The sequence below is a fragment of the Salmo salar genome, chromosome ssa09 (assembly GCF_905237065.1).
Source record: "Salmo salar chromosome ssa09, Ssal_v3.1, whole genome shotgun sequence".
Taxonomy (NCBI): domain Eukaryota; kingdom Metazoa; phylum Chordata; class Actinopteri; order Salmoniformes; family Salmonidae; genus Salmo; species Salmo salar.
Genome location: NC_059450.1, coordinates 140,618,952 through 140,639,815, shown reverse-complemented (window position 1 = coordinate 140,639,815; position 20,864 = coordinate 140,618,952).

Sequence of the window (20,864 nt, the reverse complement as noted above, 5' to 3'; positions counted from 1 at the left end):
GAATTGCGCCATGCTTGTGACCCTTATTTACACTTCGGATAGTGTCTTGAACGCACGAACAAAACGCCGCTATTTGGATATAACGATGGATTATTTTGGACCAAACCAACATTTGTTATTGAAGTAGCAGTCCTGGGAGTGCATTCTGACGAAGAACACCAAAGGTAATCAAACTTTTGTAATAGTAAATCTGAGTTTGGTCAGGGCTAAACTTGGTGGGTGTCTAAATAGCTAGCCGTGATGGCTGGGCTATGTACTCAGAATATTGCAAAATGTGCTTTCACCGAAAAGCTATTTTAAAATCGGACACCTCGATTGCACAAAGGAGTTCTGTATCTATAATTCTTAAAATAATTGTTATGTTTTTTGTGAACGTTTATCGTGAGTAATTTAGTAAATTCACCGGAGGTTTGCGGGGGTATGCTAGTTCTGAACGTCACATGCTAATGTAAAAAGCTGGTTTTTGATATAAATATGAACTTGATTGAACAAAACATGCATGTATTGTATAACATAATGTCCTAGGTGTGTCATCTGATGAAGATCATCAAAGGTTAGTGCTGCATTTAGCTGTCTTCTGGGTTTTTGTGACATTATATGCTAGCTTGAAAAATGGGTGTCTGATTATTTCTGGCTGGGTACTCTGCTGACATAATCTAATGTTTTGCTTTCGTTGTAAAGCCTTTTTGAAATCGGACAGTGTGGTTAGATCAACGAGAGTCTTGTCTTTAAAATGGTATAAAATAGTCATATGTTTGAGAAATTGAAGTAATAGCATTTCTAAGGTATTTGAAAATCGCGCCACGGGATTACACTGGCTGTTGCGTAGGTGGGACGATTTCGTCCCGCCTAGCCCAGAGAGGTTAATCCTGTATTGACGCTTTACTTGGTTGATGGTTCGTCTGAGGGCATAGCAGGATTTTTTACAAGCGTCCGGATTAGTCTCCCGCTCCTTGAAAGCGGCAGCTCTAGCCTTTAGCTCGATGCGGATGTTGCCTGTAATTCATGGATTCTGGCTGGGATATGTACTTACAGTCACTGTGGGGACGACGTCATCTATGCACTTATTGATGAAGCCGATGACTGAGGTGGTGTATTCCTCTATTCCTCTTGTAAGCAGGAATCAGGAGGATATAATTATGTTCAGATTTGCCAAAAGGAGGGCGGGGAGAGCATTGTATGCATCTCTGTGCGTGGAGTAACGGTGGTCTAGGATATTTTCCCACCTGGTTGCACATGGTAAAACTTTGGTAAAACTGATTTAAGTTTGCCCGCATTAAAGTCCCCGGCCACTAGGAGCGCCGATTCTGGGTGAGCATTTTCTTATTTGCTTATGGCCTTATAGAGTTGGTTGAGAGTAGTCTTAGTGCCAACTTTGCTTTGTGGTGGTAAATAGACAGCTACGAATAATGCAGATGAGAACTCTCTTGGTAGATATTGTGGTCTGCAGTTTATCATAAGGTACTGTACCTCAGGCAAGCAATACCTCCAGACTTCTTTAACCTCCCTGGGCAAGGTGGGACGTTTGCGTCCCACCTAGTCAACAGCCAGTGGAATCGCGTGGCGCGAAATACCTAAAAAAATGCTATAACTTCAATTTGTCAAACATATGACTATTTTACACCATTTTAAAGACCAGACTCTCGTTAATCTAACCACATTGTCCAATTTCAAAAAGGCTTTACAGCGAAAGCAAAACATTAGATTATGTCAGGAGAGTACCCTGCCAAAAAATAATCACACAGCCATTTTCAAAGCAAGCATAAATGTCACAAAAACCAAAACCACAGCTAAATGCAGCACTAACTTTTGAAGATCTTCATCAGATGACACTCCTAGGACATTATGTTATACAATACATGCATGTTTTGTTCAATCAAGTTCATATTTATATCAAAAACCAGCTTTTTACATTAGCATGTAAACTTCCGGTGAATTTACTAAATTACTCACGATTAACGTTCACAAAATACCTAACAATTATTTTAAGAATTATAGATACAGAACTCCTTTATGCAATCACGGTGTCAGATTTTAAAATAGCTTTTCAGCGAAAGCACATTTTGCAATATTCTGAGTACATAGCCCGGCCATCACGGCTAGCTAATTTGACACCCACCAAGTTTGGCCCTCACCAAACTCAGATTTACTATAAGAAAAATTGGATTACCTCTGCTGTTCTTCGTCAGAATGCACTCCCAGGACTTCTACTTCAACAACAAATGTTGTTTTGGTTCCAAATAATCCATAGTTATATTCAAATACCTCCGTTTTGTTCGTGCATTCAGGTCAGTATCCGAAGGATGACGTGCGAGCGCATTTCGTGACAAAAAAATTCTAGATATTCCATTACCGTACTTCGAAGCATGTCAAACGCTGTTTAAAATCAATTTTTATGCTATTTTTCTCGTAAAATAGTGATAATATTCCAACCGGCGACGTTGTATTCATTCAAAGGCTGAATTTTTTTTTTTGAGAATTCACATGAACGCGCATCTCCAGTGTCACTGTTCCCAGCCTGACCACTCAAAAAATCTCCTGCTGTTTTTCGCCCAGAGACAGGAGAGACGTCATTCCACTTTCTTGCGCCTTCTGAGAGCCAATGGAAGCCTTAGAAAATGTCACGTTACAGAAGAGATGCTGTATTTTCGATAGAGATGCCACAGAAGGAGAACAAATTGTCAGACAGGGCACTTCCTGTATGGAATCTTCTCAGGTTTTTGCCTGCCATATGAGTTCTGTTATACTCACAGACACCATTCAAACAGTTTTAGAAACTTTAGGGTGTTTTCTATCCAAAGCCAATAATTATATGCATATTCTAGTTTCTGGGCAGTAGTAATAACCAGATTAAATCGGGTACGTTTTTTATCCGGCCGTGCAAATACTGCCCCCTACCCCCAACAGGTTAACGGATTCGTCTGAACACTTCACAACTGGATCTGTAACTTTTTAGAAATAAAACACATTTCTTTGAGCATCACCAATTGCACAATGTACGATTTCTCTTAAATTACGATAGACAAATGGCTGGTTCTTTTTTTCCTGACACCGTAGGTTCATGTACTTTGACGTGAAGCAGTCATATTAGTGCTCTATTTTCATTTTTGACCTTTAATCCCAGAAAAATGTCCTTAACCCAAAAAGCGTTGAGGCCTCGACACCATCTCGTTTCGGGGCAAACAGCCCATTAGTCCAAACCTATGCTCATAAAGTTTCGTCTTCGAAGTCTTTTCCATTTAGGAGAAAAGGCCATGTCGTGATTGGTGATGTTTTGTACATTTGCAATAAGATTCCATGCGCCATCTGCTGGAATTTACCGAGACAGTGGACAAATTACAAAAATTTGAAACATTTATAAAACGGAAAACAAATGTCCGAGAGACTTTGTTCAATGACTTCCCGGAAGATCTGGCCCTGGTGCACGGTCCGCCGCTGTTGGCGAATTTTAGAAACATTCGCGGACGTCTAGTAATGGACCGTACATTTGCAATATGGAGTATCTCATCAATCATACAGCAAATGCCGAAAAGTGCCCTTCATGTATGTAAGCTCTCGGTGGTGGTCACCATAGCAGCACCCACCCGTAGCACTCGCTCCAGCAGGTATAGCTCACTGGTCACCCCCAAAGCCAACTCCCCATTTGGCCGCTTTTTTGACTGGAACGAATTGCAAAAATCACTGAAGCTGGAGACTTATATCACCCTCACTAACTTTAAGCATCAACTGTCACAGCAGCTTACTGATCATTGCACCTGTACATAGCCCATCTGTAAATAGCCCACCAAACTACCTCATCCCCTTATTGTTATTTATTTTTTGCCTCTTTGCACCCCAGTATCTCTACTTAAACATTAATCTTCTGCACATCTATCACTCCAGTGTTTAATTGCTAAATTGTAATTATTTTGCCACTATGGCCTATTTATTGCCTTACCTCCCTAATCTTACTACATTTGCACACACTGTATATAGACTTTTCTATTGTGTTATTGATTGTATGTTTGTTTATCCCATGTGTAACTCTGTGTTGTTTGTGTTTGTGCTTTATCTTGGCCAGGTTGCAGTTGTAAATGAGAACTTGTTCTCAACTGGCCTACTTGGTTAAATAAAGGTGAAATAAAAATAAGTAAATAAAAAGATAGAAGCTGTTTTTCTGTCTCTCAGTCCCAGCTTTGATGCAACTATACTGACCTTGCCATCTGGATGATAATGGGGTGAACAGGCCATTGCTCGAATGGCTGAGGTCCTTGATGATATGTTTGGCCTTTCCTGTGACACAAGGTGGCTGTAGATGTCCTGGAGGGCAGGCAGTGTGCCCCCGGTGATGCGTTAGTCAGACCTCACCACCCTCTGGAGAGCCCTGTGGTTGCGGACGGTGCAGTTGCTGTACCAGGAGGGGATACGGCCCGACAGGATGCTCTCAATGGTGCATCTGTACAGGTTTGTGAGGGTCTTAGAGGCTGAGGTTGAAGAAGCGCTGTTGCACCTTCTTCACCACACTGTCTGTGTGGGTGGACCATTACCATTTGCGAAGATTTTCACCTTCTCCACTGTGTTCCCGTCGACATGGATGGGGGGGTGCTCTCTCTGCTATCTCCTGACGTCCACGATCAGCTCCTCCGTTGCGGTTACATTGAGGGAGATGTTTTTTTCCTGGCACCACTCCGAATTGGTGCATTGTTGTGAATATCATTCACAACTGCCCTTATATTGTCCAGTGAAGTTGTCAGTCATTTGAAAGCCTGGACATTTTTTGGGGTGGGGGTGGGGGGGGGTGATTGACACTGTGCTGGGGTCTGGTGCCACTGTCCTATTTAGTTACTGGTCTCGGGAGAGACAGGGGAGAGAGAAGAGTGACAGCGTCCATCTCCTAGCTCTCAGAGGACCCCAGCTGTCTATGGAGTGCCTTGAGTGTCTGAGTCTGATAGAGTTTCACTGGGCCCATGGGAGAAAGAGGAGAGCTTTGAGGATAAACTGTGTCTGTCTGTCTGTCTGTCTGTCTGTCTGTCTGTCTGTCTGTCTGTCTGTCTGTCTGTCTGTCTGTCTGTCTGTCTGTCTGTCTGTCTGTCTGTCTGTCTGTCTGTCTGTCTGTCTGTCTGTCTGTCTGTCTGTCTGTCTGTCTGTCTGTCTGTCTGTCTGTCTGTCTGTCTGTCTGTCTGTCAAGGGGTTTGACAATTCTCATGCTCTATAACTCAGTCAAGCAGTTGAACAGTTCCCATGCTCTATAACTCAGTCAAGTGGTTGAACAGTTCTCATGCTCTATAACTCAGTCAAGCAGTTGAACAGTTCCCATGCTCTGTAACTCAGTCAAGGGGTTGAACAGTTCTCATGCTCTATAACTCAGTCAAGTGGTTGAACAGTTCTCATGCTCTGTAACTCAGTCAAGCTGTTGAACAGTTCCCATGCTCTATAACTCAGTCACACGGTTGAACAGTTCCCATGCTCTGTCTCTGTCAATTGTTCCTTTGTCACACCTTGAGGAGAGATCTCAATGGTGGTTTGAAGTGGTTTGTCTGAGGTGATGATAGCATCACCCTCATGGCTGTGAAAAGACGCTGGCTGAGGGATTGAAGAGGTAGAGCTAAAGGACATGAAAGAGGGGAGTGAAAACACCGGTGTGAGGAGATACTTATGGAAAGAGAGGGGGAAAGGAAAGGTGGATAGGAAGAGGGATTGGGAGACCGGACAGGATGGAGAGAACAGGATGGAGAGGAGAGGATGGAGAGGAGAGGATGGAGTGGAGATAATGGAGAGAAGAGAATGGAGAGGATGAAGAGGAGAGGATGGAGAGGAGAGGATGGAGAGGAGAAGTTAGAGAGGATGAAGAGGAGAGGATGCAGAGTAGAAAATGAAGAGGAGAGGACAGAGAGGACAGAGAGGATGGAGAGGAGAGGACGGAGAGGATGGAGAGCATGGAGAGGATGGAGAAGATGGAGAAGATGAAGAGGATGGATTGGAGCTGATAGAGAGGATGGAGAGGATGGAGAGGATGGAGAGGAGAGGATGGAGAGAAGAGGAGAATATGGAATAGGCGAGGATGGAGAGGATAGAGAGGATGGAAAGGAGAGGATGGAGAGGAGAGGATGGAGAGGAGAGGATATGGAGAGGAGAAGATGGAGAGGAGAAGATGGAGAGGAGAGGATGAGAGGATGGAGAAGATGGAGAAGATGAAGAGGAGAGGATGGAGACGATGGAGAGGAGAAGATAGAGAGGAGATAATGGAGAGAAGTGGATGGAGAGGATGAAGAGGAGAGGATGGAGAGGATGGAGAGGAGAGGATGGAGAGGAGAAGATGGAGAGATGGAGAGGATGAAGAGGAGCGGATAGAGAGTAGAAAATGAAGAGGAGATGATGGAGAGGACGGAGAGGATGAAGAGGAGAGGATGGAGAAGAGGATGGAGAGGATGGAGAGGAGAGGATGGAGAGGATGGAAAGGATGGAGAGGATGGAGAAGATGGAGAAAATGAAGAGGAGAAGATGGAGAGGACTTGGAGGATGGAGATGATGGAGAGGAGAGGATGGAGAGGATGTGAAGGATAGGATGGACAGGGTGGAGAGGAGATGATGGAGAGGAGACGATGGAGAGGAGAGGATGGAGAGCAGATGGTGGAGAAGAGAATATGGAATAGCAGAGGATGGAGAGGATGGAGAGGATGGAGTGGATGGAGAGGATGGAGAGGACAGAGACGATGGAGGAGATGAAGAGGAGAGGATGGAGAGGATGGAGAGGACTTAGAGGATGGAGATGATTGAGAGGAGAGGATGGAGAGGATGTGTAGGAAAGAATGGACAGGATGAGAGGAGACGATGGAGAGGAGAAGATGGAGAGGAAAGAATGTATAGGAGAGAATGGAGAGAAGAAGAAGACGTTGGAGAGGAGAGGATGGAGAGCAGATGGTGGAGAAGAGAATATGGAATAGGAGAGGATGAGAGGATGGAGAGGATGGGGGGATGGAGAGGAGACCATGGAGTGGAGAAGATGGAGAGGAGAGAATGGAGAGGAGGAAATAGAGAGGAGCAGATGGAGAGGAGTAGATGGAGAGGATGGAGAGGAGAGGATGGAGAGGATGGAGAAGAGAGGAGACGATGAGAGGATGGATAGGATGGAGAGGAGAGGATGGAGAGAAAATGAGAATATGGAATAGGAGAGGATGGAGAGGATGGAGAGGATGGGGGATGGAGAGGAGACCATGGAGCGGAGAAGATGGAGAGGAGAGAATGGAGAGGAGGAAATAGAGAGGAGCAGATGGAGAGGAGTAGATGGAGAGGATGGAGAGGATGGAGAGGAGAGGATGGAGAGGATGGAGAAGAGAGGAGACGATGAGAGGATGGATAGGATGGAGAGGAGAGGATGGAGAGAAAAGGAGAATATGGAATAGGAGAGGATGGAGAGGCTAAAGTGGAGAGGATGAGAGTAGAAAATGAAGAGGAGAGGATGGAGAGAAGATAGAGAGGAGAAGATGGAGAGTAGAGGATTGAGAGGAGAGGATGGAGGGGATGGAGAGGAGATGATGGAGATGAAAGGATGGAGATGAGAGCATGGAGAGGATGGAGAGGAGAGGAAGGAGAGGATATAGAAGATAGGATGTAGACGATGGAAAAGAGAAGATGGAGATGAGATGGATGGAGATGAGATGATGGAGAGGAGAGGACGGAGAGGAGTAGATGGTCAAGGAGAGGATGGAGAGGATGAAGAGGAGAGGATGGGTAGGATGGAGAGGAGAGGATGAAGAGGAGAGGATGGAGAGGATGGAGAGGAGAGGATGGAGAGGAGAGGATGGGTAGGATGGAGAGGAGAGGATGGAGAGAAGAGGATGGGTAGGATGGAGAGGAGAGGATGGAGAGGATGGAGAGGATGGAGAGGATGGAGAGGATGGAGAGGAGAGGATGGTGAGAAGAGGATGGAGAGGATGGAGAGGAGAGGATGGGTAGGATGGAGAGGAGAGGATGGAGAGGATGGAGAGGATGGAGAGGATGGAGAGGAGAGGATGGGTAGGATGGAGAGGAGAGGATGGAGAGGAGAGGATGGAGAGGAGAGGATGGAAAGGATGGAGAGGAGTGGATGGAGAGGAGAAGATGGAGAGGATGGAGCGGAGAGGATGGGTAGGATGAAGAGGATGGAGAGGAGAGGATTCAGAAGATGCAGAGGAGAGGATGGAGTGGAGAAGATGGACAGGATGGAGATGATGGAGTGGAGAAGATGGAGAGGAGAGGATGAAGATGATGGAGAAGATGGAGAGGATGGAGAGGAGATGATGGAGAAGATGGAGAGGAGAGTATGGAGAGGAAGTTGAGGACAGGATGGAGACAAGTGGATGTAGAGGAGAGGAATAGGAGGATGGAGAGGATGGAGAGAATGGAGGGGATGGAGTGGATGAAGAGGAGAAGATGGAGAGGATGGAGAGAAGGGGATGGAGAGGATGGAGAGGATGGAGAGAAGGGGATGGAGAGGATGGAGTGGAGAGGATGGAGAGGATGGGGTGGAGGGGATGGAGAGGATGGAGTGGAGAGGATGGAGAGGATGGAGAGAAGGGGATGGAGAGGATGATGACAGGCAGCTGTGGAAGAGAGGAACATGGAGAGGGGTGGAGATGAAGGAGAATATTTTTGTCATGGAGTGTGGACAAAAAAAGAAAGAGACTATGTCACTCACACACCCGTTTTACAACCCTCGTACGCACACTCCATTTCATTCTGAGCAGCTTAGCCCACTTCAGCGATGAGTGCTACACATGCAGAGAAAAATGTCTCTTATATCAAACTTGGCAGAGAAAGGGTGGGAGGACAAGACGGGAAGGGGAGAAATACATCATTACACCTCCTCTCTGCCCCATACTAGAACAAGGCGTTGTGAATGGACTGACTCGTAGGTCTGTCGTAATGGTTATTGTCACTTGGAGAGGTGAAGGTGCTGAAGACTCCACAGCTATAAACCATCCTTGTGCATGTACACAGTAAACACGCATACACGTACACACACACACACACACACACGCACGCACGCACGCATGCATGCACACACACAAACACACTCTCTGTTTCCTTGGAATCTGCCGTTGCCAGTCGTATACATATAGGTTATGTTGGGGGCCATGTGACTGCTGTTTGGATAGAGTTTCTCTTGCTCTCCTGCAGCTCAGAAAGACGGGAGCATAACTCTATTCTATCCCACACCCTGGGAGGGGAGGAGAGGAGGGGTGGGGGAGGAGGAGGAATGAGATGATGGGGGGGAGGAGGGGGGAGATGAACTCCCTCCAGTCTCCCTGGGACCCCTCCGTTGTCACACTGATTAGAAAGTGAAGCAAACAAATGAACTAATTAAAGGAGTAACAGTTAGGGGGAGTGGTGCTGCAGCCCTGGGGGTTGGCTGCCTTGGATTTGTGTGTCTGTGTGTTTGGTTCTGTTTGGCACTGGAGAGAGAGCCTGGAGGGTGTGTGTGTGTGTGTGTGTGTGTGTGTGTGTGTGTGTGTGTGTGTGTGTGTGTGTGTGTGTGTGTGTGTGTGTGTGTGTGTGTGTGTGTGTGTGTGTGCCTGCGTGTGTGTGTGTTCACAGCTCAGCTCAGTGCTGACCAGTTAAGCTATAGGAGGGACAGATGATCTGGGCCCACCTGCATTTCAGCCCAGCCCCACACTATTGGAATGAGGTGGGTTAGGGTTAGGGTTGGGGAGGCTGGAGGTGGGGATTAAAAATCTGGATCAATTTGACCTCAAGGGTATTAAGAGTATAAAGTGTTGAGCAGGGGTGTCTGTGTCCTCTGGGGAATATGGTGTCCGTGTACTCTGGGGAAAATGATGACTGCGTGTTCTGGGGAATATAATGTCTTTGTCCTCTGGGGAATATGGTGTGTGTCCTCTGAGGAATATGGTGTCTTTGTCCTCTGGGGAAAATGATGATGGTGTGTTCTGGGGAATATGGTGTCTGTGTCCTCTGGGGAAAATGATGTGTGTGTCCTCTGAGGAATATGGTGTCTTTGTCCTCTGGAGAATATGATGTCTGTGTCCTCTGGGGAATATGGTGTGTGTGTATGTGGCGGGTGGGATGTAAATGGGGATATAGTTTCAGATTCCGTGTGTCTGCGTGAGTGTGTGTGTTGTAAGTCTACTGGCTTGTTATAGTTGGCTGATGGAGAGAGACATGGGTGTTTTGTGGATGAGAGATTGACAGTTATAGTTGGCTGATGGAGATAGACATGGGTGTGTTGTGGCTGAGAGACTGGCAGTTATAGTTGGCTGATGGAGATAGACATGGGTGTGTTGTGGCTGAAAATGTGCACATGGACCCTAGCCACCAATGGGGATATGCCTAGGAGGGGTGTAGTGACCACTAAATCTATTTTTAACCTCTTTGGCATAGGGGGCGGTGTTTTCACGTCCGGATTAAAAGCGTGCCCAAAGTAAACTGCCTGCTACTCAGGCCCAGTAGATTTGGACAGAAACCACTCTGAAGTTTCTAAAACTGTTAAAATAATGTCTTTGAATATAACAGAACTTATTTGGCAGGCAAAACCCCGAGGATTTTTTTTGAGTTGACTGTGTTTTCTATAAGGTTTCTATGGGGAACTAGATTTATGAGGCACCTGATTGCAGTTCCTATGGTTTCCACTAGATGTCAACAGTCTTTAGAAATTGGTTGATGTTTTTCCTTAGAGAAATACAGAAGTACGGCTATTCAGAATGAGAGTCAAGCCAAGTGGACTCTTTTGTTTGGGGCGAGCGACCTGTAGCTCGCTCCACTTTGATTTTATCCGCTATTGATCACAGTATATTCCGTCTTAAATTTGATTGATTATTTACATTTTAGGATACCTAAGGATGGATTAGGAAAGTTGTTTGAAATGTTTGGACAAAGTTTACAGGTAACTTATTAGATAACTTGTTGTCATGTTGGGCAAGATGGAACCGGTGTTTTTCTGAATCAAATGCGGGATATAAAAAGGAGTTTATCAAACAAAAGGACCATTTGTGATGTTTCTGGGACATATTGGAGTGCCAACAGAAGAAGATCTTCAAAGGTAAGGCATGAATTATATCGTTATATCTGACTTTCTTGTCGCACCTGCTTGGTTGAAATATGATTTTCATGTGTTTGTATGGTGGGGTGCTGTCCTCAGATAATCGCATGGTTTGCTTTCGCCGTGAAGCCTTTTTGAAATCTGACACGGTGGCTAGATTAACAAGAAGTTAAGCTTTATTTTGGTGTATTGCACTTGTGATTTTATGAAACTTTCATATTTTTAATAATTTAATTGGAATTTTGCGCTCTGCAATTTCACCGGATGTCGTCTAGCCATAATGAATATCTTTGCTACTCAATCCAGCCATTAATTAGGGTAGTTAGCAACATTTGTCATTCTGTTCTAAGTGAGCTCACTGCTGAATATAACGTGTTGTCTGTCTTTGTTTTAATTCATATTTCATTGTTGTTTTGTCTCTCTCCCTCTCTCACCCTCTCTTTCTCTCGCTCTGTTTCTTTGGTTGTGTTTGTGCTGCAATGGAAACACCTAACAGCTATTGATCTAGCCACTTAAGGGAAGGGAAACCAGAGAATGACTCATCATTCTGTTATTACCTTGAAATGTATGTGTTTGTGCATGTGTGTGAGAGTGTGAGAGAGAGTGTGAGAGAGAGAGCGAGGGAGAGAGCGAGAGCGAGACAGAGTCAGAGACAGAGACGGCGACAGAAGCTGTGTTCGAATGCCCATTCTAACATACTGTATACTACATACTTAATGAGTATATACTACTGTACATGCTATATACTATTAGTTCATTTTAGTATACTGTAAACTAACGGTATCGTTTCAGTTGAGCATGCTAGCACTTCGCCTGTCTACCAGAAGTTGATGCTGTTGCTATGCAACCTCTTGCTAACTTGTTAGCATAACAAATGACTAGCTAGACATTTTACGATTTCGGGTGTTTTTCTTAAATTCAATATGGCGTGCCAGCGTGCACACTGGGCGTTTGTAAAATCCAGAGCATTGTCAGATTGTCTGTGCGTAAATTCAGAGCGTTTCACTCTCGGAACATTCAGAGCGCACACTGGACGCTCTGGCAGAGGAGTAGGGTTGATCCGAGCAATCAACAGCAGTCAGCACCCAAGCTAACTGGCTGACGTTGGCTAGCTACTTCCAGACACAAATGAGAGAACACCTCACTCTGATCATTTTACAGTGCCTTGCAAAAGTATTCATCCCCCTTTGCATTTTTACTATTTTGTTGCATTACAACCTGTAATTTAAATAGATTTTTATTTGGATTACATGTAATGGACATACACAAAATAGTCCAAATTGGTGAAGTGAAATTAAAAAAAGTACTTGTTTAAAAAAATTCTAAGAAATCGAAAACAGAAAAGTGGTGCAGGCATATCTATTCACCATTTGCTATGAAGCCCCTAAATAAGATCTGGTGCAACCAATTACCTTCAGAAGTCACATAATTAGTTAAATGAAGTCCACCTGTATGCAATCTAAGTGTCACATGATCTGTCACATGATCTCAGTATACATACACCTGTTCTGAAAGGCCTCAGTGTCAAGGCTGGCTCAAGAAAGCAGGAGAGGTAGAGTCAGGTGCAGGAGACAGTGAATTCTTGAACACACTTTAATTCAAGAAAACTGTTATGGTCGTCAGAAAATAGGGACGCAGCCCTCAAATACTTCTGCGGTGGTAAAACCCAAAAACCCAACCACAGGCAGAGGTTGGAAAAAAAACACACGTTCCTCAAGCACACAAACCTGACAAGGAACATAATCACGCACAAACACAGACATACTACGCTAAGCTAAATAACCCCCCCTACTAATAACTAACCCAAAACAGGTGCGCGCCTACCTAGACCTAACCAACAGAAAGTGAAACAAAAAGGATCGATGGCAGCTAGTAGGCCGGCGATGACGACCGCCGAGCCCCGCCCGGTCGAGGGGGGGGTGCCACCATCCGTCGGTGTCGTGACACTCAGAGTCTGCAACATCACTAAGCAAGGGGCACCACCAAGCAAGCGGCACCATGTAGACCAAGGAGTTCTCCAAACAAGTCAGGGATGAAGTTGTAGAGAACTACAGATCAGGGTTGGGTTATAAAAAAAATATCTGAAACTTTTAACATCCCACGGAGCACCATTAAATCCATTATTAAAAAATGGAAAGAATATGGCACCACAGCAAACCTGCCAAGAAAGGACCACCCACCAAAACTCATGGACCAGGCAAGGAGGGCGCTAATCAGAGGCAACAGAGACCAAAGATAACCCTGAAGGAGCTGCAAAGCTCCACAGCGGAGATTGGAGTATCTGTCCATAGGAACACTTTAAGCCGTTCCACAGAGCTGGGCTTTAAGGGAGAGTGGCCAGAAAAAAGCCATTGCTTAAAAAGGCATGTGGGAGACTCCCCAAATATATGGAAGAAGGTACTCTGGTCAGATGAGCCAAAAATTTAGCTTTTTGGCCATCAAGGAAAATGCTTTGTCTGGCGCAAACCCTACCCCTCTCATCACCCCGAGAACACCAACCCCACAGTGAAACATTGTGGTGGCAGCATCATGCTGTGGGGATGTTTTTCATCGGCAGGGACTGGGAAACTTGTCAGAATTTAAGGAATGATGGATGGCACTAAATACAGGGAAATTCTTGAGGGAAAACTGTTTCAGTCTTACAGAGATTTGAGACTGGGACGGAGGTTCACCTTCCAGCAGGACAATGACCCTAAGCATACTGCTGAAGCAACACTTGAGTGGTTTAAGGGGAAACATTGAAATGTCTTGGAATGGCCTAGTCAAAGCCCAGACCTCAATCCAATTGAGAATCTGTGGTATGACTTAAAGATTGCTGTACACAAGCGGAACCCATCCAACTTGAAGGAGCTGGAGCAGTTTTGCCTTGAGAAATGGGCAGAAATCCCAGTGGCTAGATGTGCCAAGATTATAGAAACATACCCCAAGAGACTTGCAGATGGCTCTAAGTATTGACTTTGGGGGGGGGGGGGGGGGTGAATAGTTATGCACGCTCAAGTTTTCTGTTTTGTTGACTTATTTCTTGTTTGTTTCACAATAAAACATATTTTTCATTTCATGTTATCCAGAGCGTTGGTGACTGTAACTGTGCTGCTGGCATCAATTTAATAACTTATTTTTTTGCCAACATTCACTGACCCTGCCATATTCAACGGGTGTTGAGCGTTCATAAATTAATCAGTTATTCTGCTCTCTGCACACTCAGATGAGAGTGCTCTGAAATCGGAGTAGATAGCCAGAATCAGAAATGTCAATTGAAAAGCACTACGACTAAGAAGGATGTGAATAATCAAGTCAACAAACGTTGGGTAGTTAGTTAGTTAGCCTTCCCTGTAGCTCAGTTGGTAGAGCATGGTGTTTGCAACACCAGGGTTGTGGGTTCGATTCCCACGGGGGGGCCAGCACAGAAAAAATAAAAAAAATAAATAAAAATGTATGAAATGTATGCATTCACTACTGTAAGTCGCTCTGGATAAGAGCGTCTGCTAAATGATGTAAATGTAAAATGTAAATGTTAATATACTGCCTGGCAAGTTCGATGTATTAGTTGCCAACTAACATTAGGTAACTAGCTAACATACCGGTACATACTGCTGTAATGCTATGCGGTTCGTAAGAATAGCATAGCCAACAAATTGTCAGCCAACACAACGTGTAACTTAATTGAAAATACGTTTTTTACATTCACTTTAACAGATGGTGGCCCCAGCTAGGAGCAAAAGCGCAGCAAGGTTTCCCAGGTCTCGCCTTCCTTTCGTCCTTCTTCCAAACCAAGTAATTTGCCTGGATGTCGAAGCACTTGGTCCCCTGCTTGATTCTGCTCCGGTAGCTCTCCTTCTGTTTCTCCTACGCGTTGTTGATGTTCAGTCTCACCTTGATTGATAACAGGAATAAATACAATTATATTTCATATTACAAATACATTTCTTGCCACCACAGTGGCACTGTGGTCTAAGGCACTGCATCGCAGTGCTAAGCTAGAGATCCTGGTTTGAGTCCAGGCTCTGTCGCAGCCGGCTGCGACTGGGAGACCCATGGGGCGGCGCACAAATGGCCCAGCGTCGTCCGGTTTAGGAGAGGGTTTAGCCGGCAGGGATGTTCTTGTCCCATTGCGCACTAGCAACTCCTGTGGTTGGCCGGGCTCAAAGCACGTTGACACAGTCACCAGGTGTACTGTATTTCCTCTGACACATTGGTGCGGCTGGCTTCCGGGTTAAGCGGGCATTGTGTCAAGAAGCAGTGCGGCTTGGCTGGATTGTGTTTCGGAGGACTTAAGGCTCTCGACCTTCGCCTCTCCAGAGTCCATACGGGAGTTGCAGCGATGGGACAAGACTGTAACTACCAATTGGATACCACGGAATTGGGGAGAAAAAGGGGTTAAAAAAATAAAATAAATAACAAAAAAGTTAATTCAATAAATTGAAATTTAAGTAGGGCCAGAAAATAAATTAACAGCAGACAATAATTTTTACCTGGTCAAAAACTCCACATCCTTCTCAGTCCGTGGTGGTTCTCAAATGCGTTCTGATCTGGTTTGACAACTTCCTCCACATCAGGTGGGGTTTCAGTGATCTGAAAGTACGTTATTTAAAAATAGCAATAGACAAACAACAACACTAATTCAATCACAAATTTGAAAGACTACAGTATATCCTCGAGGGATGCCATTGAAGTGCAAGCTACATGAAAACAGAAAGCTACGATAACAGTTACAGTAGCTAGCTGGCGAGCTAGCTAACGTTAGCTAAATAAAACTGTCTGCCCAGCTAGATGGCTAACTAGCCAGCTACTGTAGTCTGGATAGCTGACTAGGCAGGCTGAGATAAATAAATACAGTAGCTAGCAACGTCAATCTAAAAACTGCTTAAATGTTTTCTTCCTATTTAACAATATATAACAATATAACAAATATATGGCAAAGAAAGAGTGTTTTCTTTCCAGTCTTTTTGGTCCTCTGAAGCAGCAGGTAGTCAGCAGGTTGTCAGCGTTAAAAATACCATCCTTGGAGAGCAATTCTGAGGTAATAATTTTGCACGGACTGAGCAAGCATTTATGCAGTGAAATAGAACTGCCAGCATCCTCCTTCCTTCGCTACCGCTACGAGGTAAAATAGAGCCAAGCAACCAGCATAGCAACGGACGCTTTGGTTCATTACGTAATCAGGTCAGAATTTTGCAAGTTCTAGCAACAGCCCTAGCAACAGAAGCTAGAACTCATCAAATCCCATTATGACGTGGGTGGGGGGGGACACTACTTGGCATGACAGGCCCTAAAAGCACAGAAATAGTGTCCACTGCTTGTATATTTTGTATTTTGGCAAATTTAATCAATAATCATGCAATGTACTAAATTCATGTCACAAATAGTACGGTTAGTATGAGTATTCGAACACAGCTAGAGACAGAGAAAGTGAGAGAGAGTGAGGGAGAGAATGTATGTGCGTGTTTATACAGTGTGTGTGTGCTATACAGTTAGTGTGTGAGTGTGGTGTGTTTTAAGTGTGTAAAGTACACTGTTCAGGTGAGGCTGGGTCCACTCTATCCCTCTACAGCTGTGGCCCAAATGGCTTCCAGATTGCCATCAGTCTTCAGGTAGCCCACGCTGACAGGTGAACTCTCCACAGTCTGAATGTCCACACAGGAACCATCACTCATTCTTACTGCTCGCTGCCCCCCCCCTCAGCCATGACTACACACACACTGCTGTGTGCATGTACGCACACACACATACACACACACACAGACATGCACGCACGCACACACACACACACACACACACACACACACACACACACACACACACACACTGGTGGATGACTCAATCTTCACTTTTAGGGGACTTTTTATTCTTTGTTACATACTGTAGAAATGGCCTCTGCTCTGTCCTTGTACTCCCTAAACTATAATAAGTACAGTTATGTGAGAAAGAGTGCTCCAACCAAGGAAACCAATTCATCATATACACTGTAGTGGTTTTCATTGGAGTTAGACCTAAAGGTCATTTTAAGAGTTAATTGATCAGTATAGTTTGGGTTGGAGGACAACATGGAGGAGAGTTGTGGCAGAGTTATATAAATCCTGAGTGCCATACCTTGTATGTGGATTGATTGGATAGAGAGTCTGCAAATTGATATGAGTTCCAATGAAATGACAGGGGGAATACTATGCACAAGGCTAATAATGAAGCAAACTGAGTGGAACCAAATTGAACAGGACTAAATATTGCTGTTAACCATGCAAGACAAGGTGAGAAGGAAAGAGAGTTCAAGCACAGAGAACAAGAGAGCGAGTGGGGTGTTAGTGATGAAAGGTTACATCAGCAGCGTACTGAATTACCCATTTGAAAGTAGAGAGAGAGATAGAGAGAGAGAGAGAGTATGAAAGACAAAGATCGACATACAAGTACATTAGAGAAATTAAAATATTACTGGACATGCAGGATAGCGGGGATGACAAGCTCTTGAACATGAGAGCTATTTTAACTAACTCAGTAACTCACGATGCACACACACACACACACACACACACACACACACACACACACACACACACACACACACACACACACACACACACACACACACACACACACACACACACACACACACACACACACACATACACTGGAGCAGCAGCATAATAATCCCCCTCTCTGTGTGTGAGCAGCAGTGTAGGATACTGTCAGTGTGTGACTGTCAGTGGCAGATGCCACGAGGCCGGGGCCAAATGATAGAGACGATAGCTAATTGCTCAATCAGGCAATCTAATCTAGCCAATCTCATGTTCAGCTTCTCCTCTTCCCCTTGTTCCCTCTCTCTGTCCCCCTCCACTTCCTGCTCTATATGCTCAGCAGCTGCTGGACCAAACCACGAGCACAGGATGGGGGGAAGGGAATGGATCTGTTCAAGAAGGGATATATGATTTAAACTACTACTGGTGTTTAGTCTACTAAGAGACACACTCCAATATAAAACTACAGCTTCCAGGTAAATAATCAAAATACACTCCAATATAAAACTACAGCTTCCAGTTAAATAATCAAAATACACTCCAATATAAAACTACAGCTTCCAGTTAAATAATCAAAATACATAGGCTGACTTACATTTAAATGTTGCATATTAATTGGCAGTAGAATGGCCCGTACTGAAGAGTGACTTTCAACATTGCATCGTTATAGGATGCCACATTTCCAACAATTCAGTTTGTCAAATTTCGGCCCTGCTAGAGCTGCCCCGGTCAACTGTAAGTGCTGTTATTGTGAAGTGCAAAAGTCTAGGAGCAACAACGGCTCAGCCGTGAAGTGGTACGCCACACAAGCTCACAGAATGGGGCTGCCGAATGCTGAAGAGCGTAGCGCGAAAAAATTGTCTGCCCTCGCTTGCAACACTCGCTACCAAGTGCCAAACTGTCTCTGGAAGCAACGTCAGCACAATAAATGTTCGTTGGGAGCTTCATGAAATGGGTTTCCATGGCCGAGCAGCCGCACACAAGCCTAAGATTACCATGCGCAATGCCAAGCGTCGGCTAGAGTGGTGGTAACCTCACCAACATTGGACTCTGGAGCAGTGGAAACACGTTCTCTGGAGCGATGAATCATGCTTCACCATCTGGCAGTCCGATGAACGAATCTGGGTTTGGCGGATGCCAGGGGAACGCTACCTGCCCCAATGCATTGTGCCAACTGTAAAGTTTAGTGGAGGATGAATGTTTTTCATGGTTCGTGCTAAGCAGCTTAGTTCCAGCGAAGGGAAATCTTAACACTACAGCATACAATGACATTCTAGACTTTGTGGCAACAGTTTGGGGAAGGTCCTTTCCTGTTTCAGCATGACAATGCCCCTTTGCACAAAGCGAGGTCCATACAGAAATGGTTTGTTGAGATTGGTGTGGAAGAACTTGACTGGCCTGTACAGAGCCCTTACCTCAACCCCATCGAACACCTTTGGGATGACCAGTACGGAAAAAAATAATAATAATAAAAATGTATGAAATGTATGAAATGAATGCATTCACTACTATAAGTCGCTCTGGATAAGAGCGTCTGCTAAATGACTAAAATGTAAATGGATGAATTAGGACACCGACTGCGAGATGTTCAACTAGCAGGTGTCCGCATGCTTTTTGTTCATGTAGTGTATTCGTGCTTAAGTCTCTCTGTCATTCACACACATGGAGACACACATGGACACACACATCACACACACCTGCCATGATAAGTGTGTGTCAAGCCTTCCACAGTTTCCAGTTCTCAGGGGGGTATCAGTACTGCCCCCCTCCATTACCCTGGTATGGTGTAGTAGCCCTTCTGCCTCCGCTCCATATGGGAGAGAGAATGTGCACGACCCCACACAGATCACTATATCACCATATCACCCTCAGACCCCCCCAGTGACCTAGAGCTGGAGCAGCCATGCATACAGCCCTGGCCCACACCAGATGTACAGACACACACACACACACACACACACACACACACACACACACACACACACACACACACACACACACACACACACACACACACACACACACACATAGGGACTCACACACACACACACACACACACACACACACACACACACACACACACACACACACACACACACACACACACACACACACACACACACACGTAGGGACTCACACTTACACACACAAACATAGGGACTCTCACACACACACACATAGGGACGGACACTTCTCTCTCTCTTCTCTCTCACAATCTCTCTCTCTGTCACTCTCTCTTTCTTTTTCCCTCTCTCTGACATGCACACACAGTCACGTGTGCAGGGTTAACAGGGCTTTGGGGAGACATTTGTCAGTGAAATGGAGACTCTTCAGTGGCCTGGGCCACAGGTCTGTGTGGCTGACTGCCATCTTGCGAGGGCCAGGGCACCTGGAGCAAAATGAGGAAGGAAAACACTTAGTAAAATGGTCTCCATGGAGATAAGTGTGTGTGTGTGTTTGTGTGTGTACACGCGTCCGTGCGACACCAGTCAGCCACACAGACCTGTGGCCCGAACAGGACATTGATGGGCCTGAAGTGTAGCGGGTTGAGAGCTTCAAGTTCCTTCGTGTCCACATCACCAACGAACTATCATGGTTCAAAAACACCAAGACAGTGAAGAGGGCACGACAACATCTTTTCCATCTCAAGAGACTCAAAAGATTTGGCATGGGTCCCCAGATCCTCAAAAGTCCTCGACTTACCTGTACCTCCACACATTGACTCGGTCCAGGTACCCCCTGTATATAGCCTCGTTATTGTTTTCTTGTGTTACTTTTTGATTAAATTTTTTTACTTTAGTTTATTAAGTAAATATTTAACTCTATTTTCTTAAAACTACATTGTTGGTTAAGGGCTTGTAAGTAAGCATTTCACGGTAAGGTCTACACTGTTGTATTGGGCGCATGTGACTTTATTTGTCTGGATATAGTGAGGTTGAGCAGAGAAGGGTGTGATCAGGAAGTGAGTGGTTCCAAATGCTGCTCTGTCAGTGGAGGAGAGGCAACACACAAATAACATGTGTTATTTTGCAGTCTACAACCAGTCTGTAGGGAAATCACTGAGGTAATGTGTATATGTGTGTTCTTCTGTGTGTGTATACCATAACTGTGCACTTGTGTGTTTTCATGCATATATTTGTGTGTGTAACTGTAGGCTTGTGTGTGCATGCATGTATACAGTATGTGTGTCCATTTGTGCATACTGTAACTAGAACAAAACCACACACTGTGATATTCCTACCGTTCCTCCATTCCATTCCACAACCATAACACCTTGGTAACTGGAGGATGGACAGGCTCTAGTAATTCCTGAGAGGTGACTGAATGTTTCAGTCTTTTGT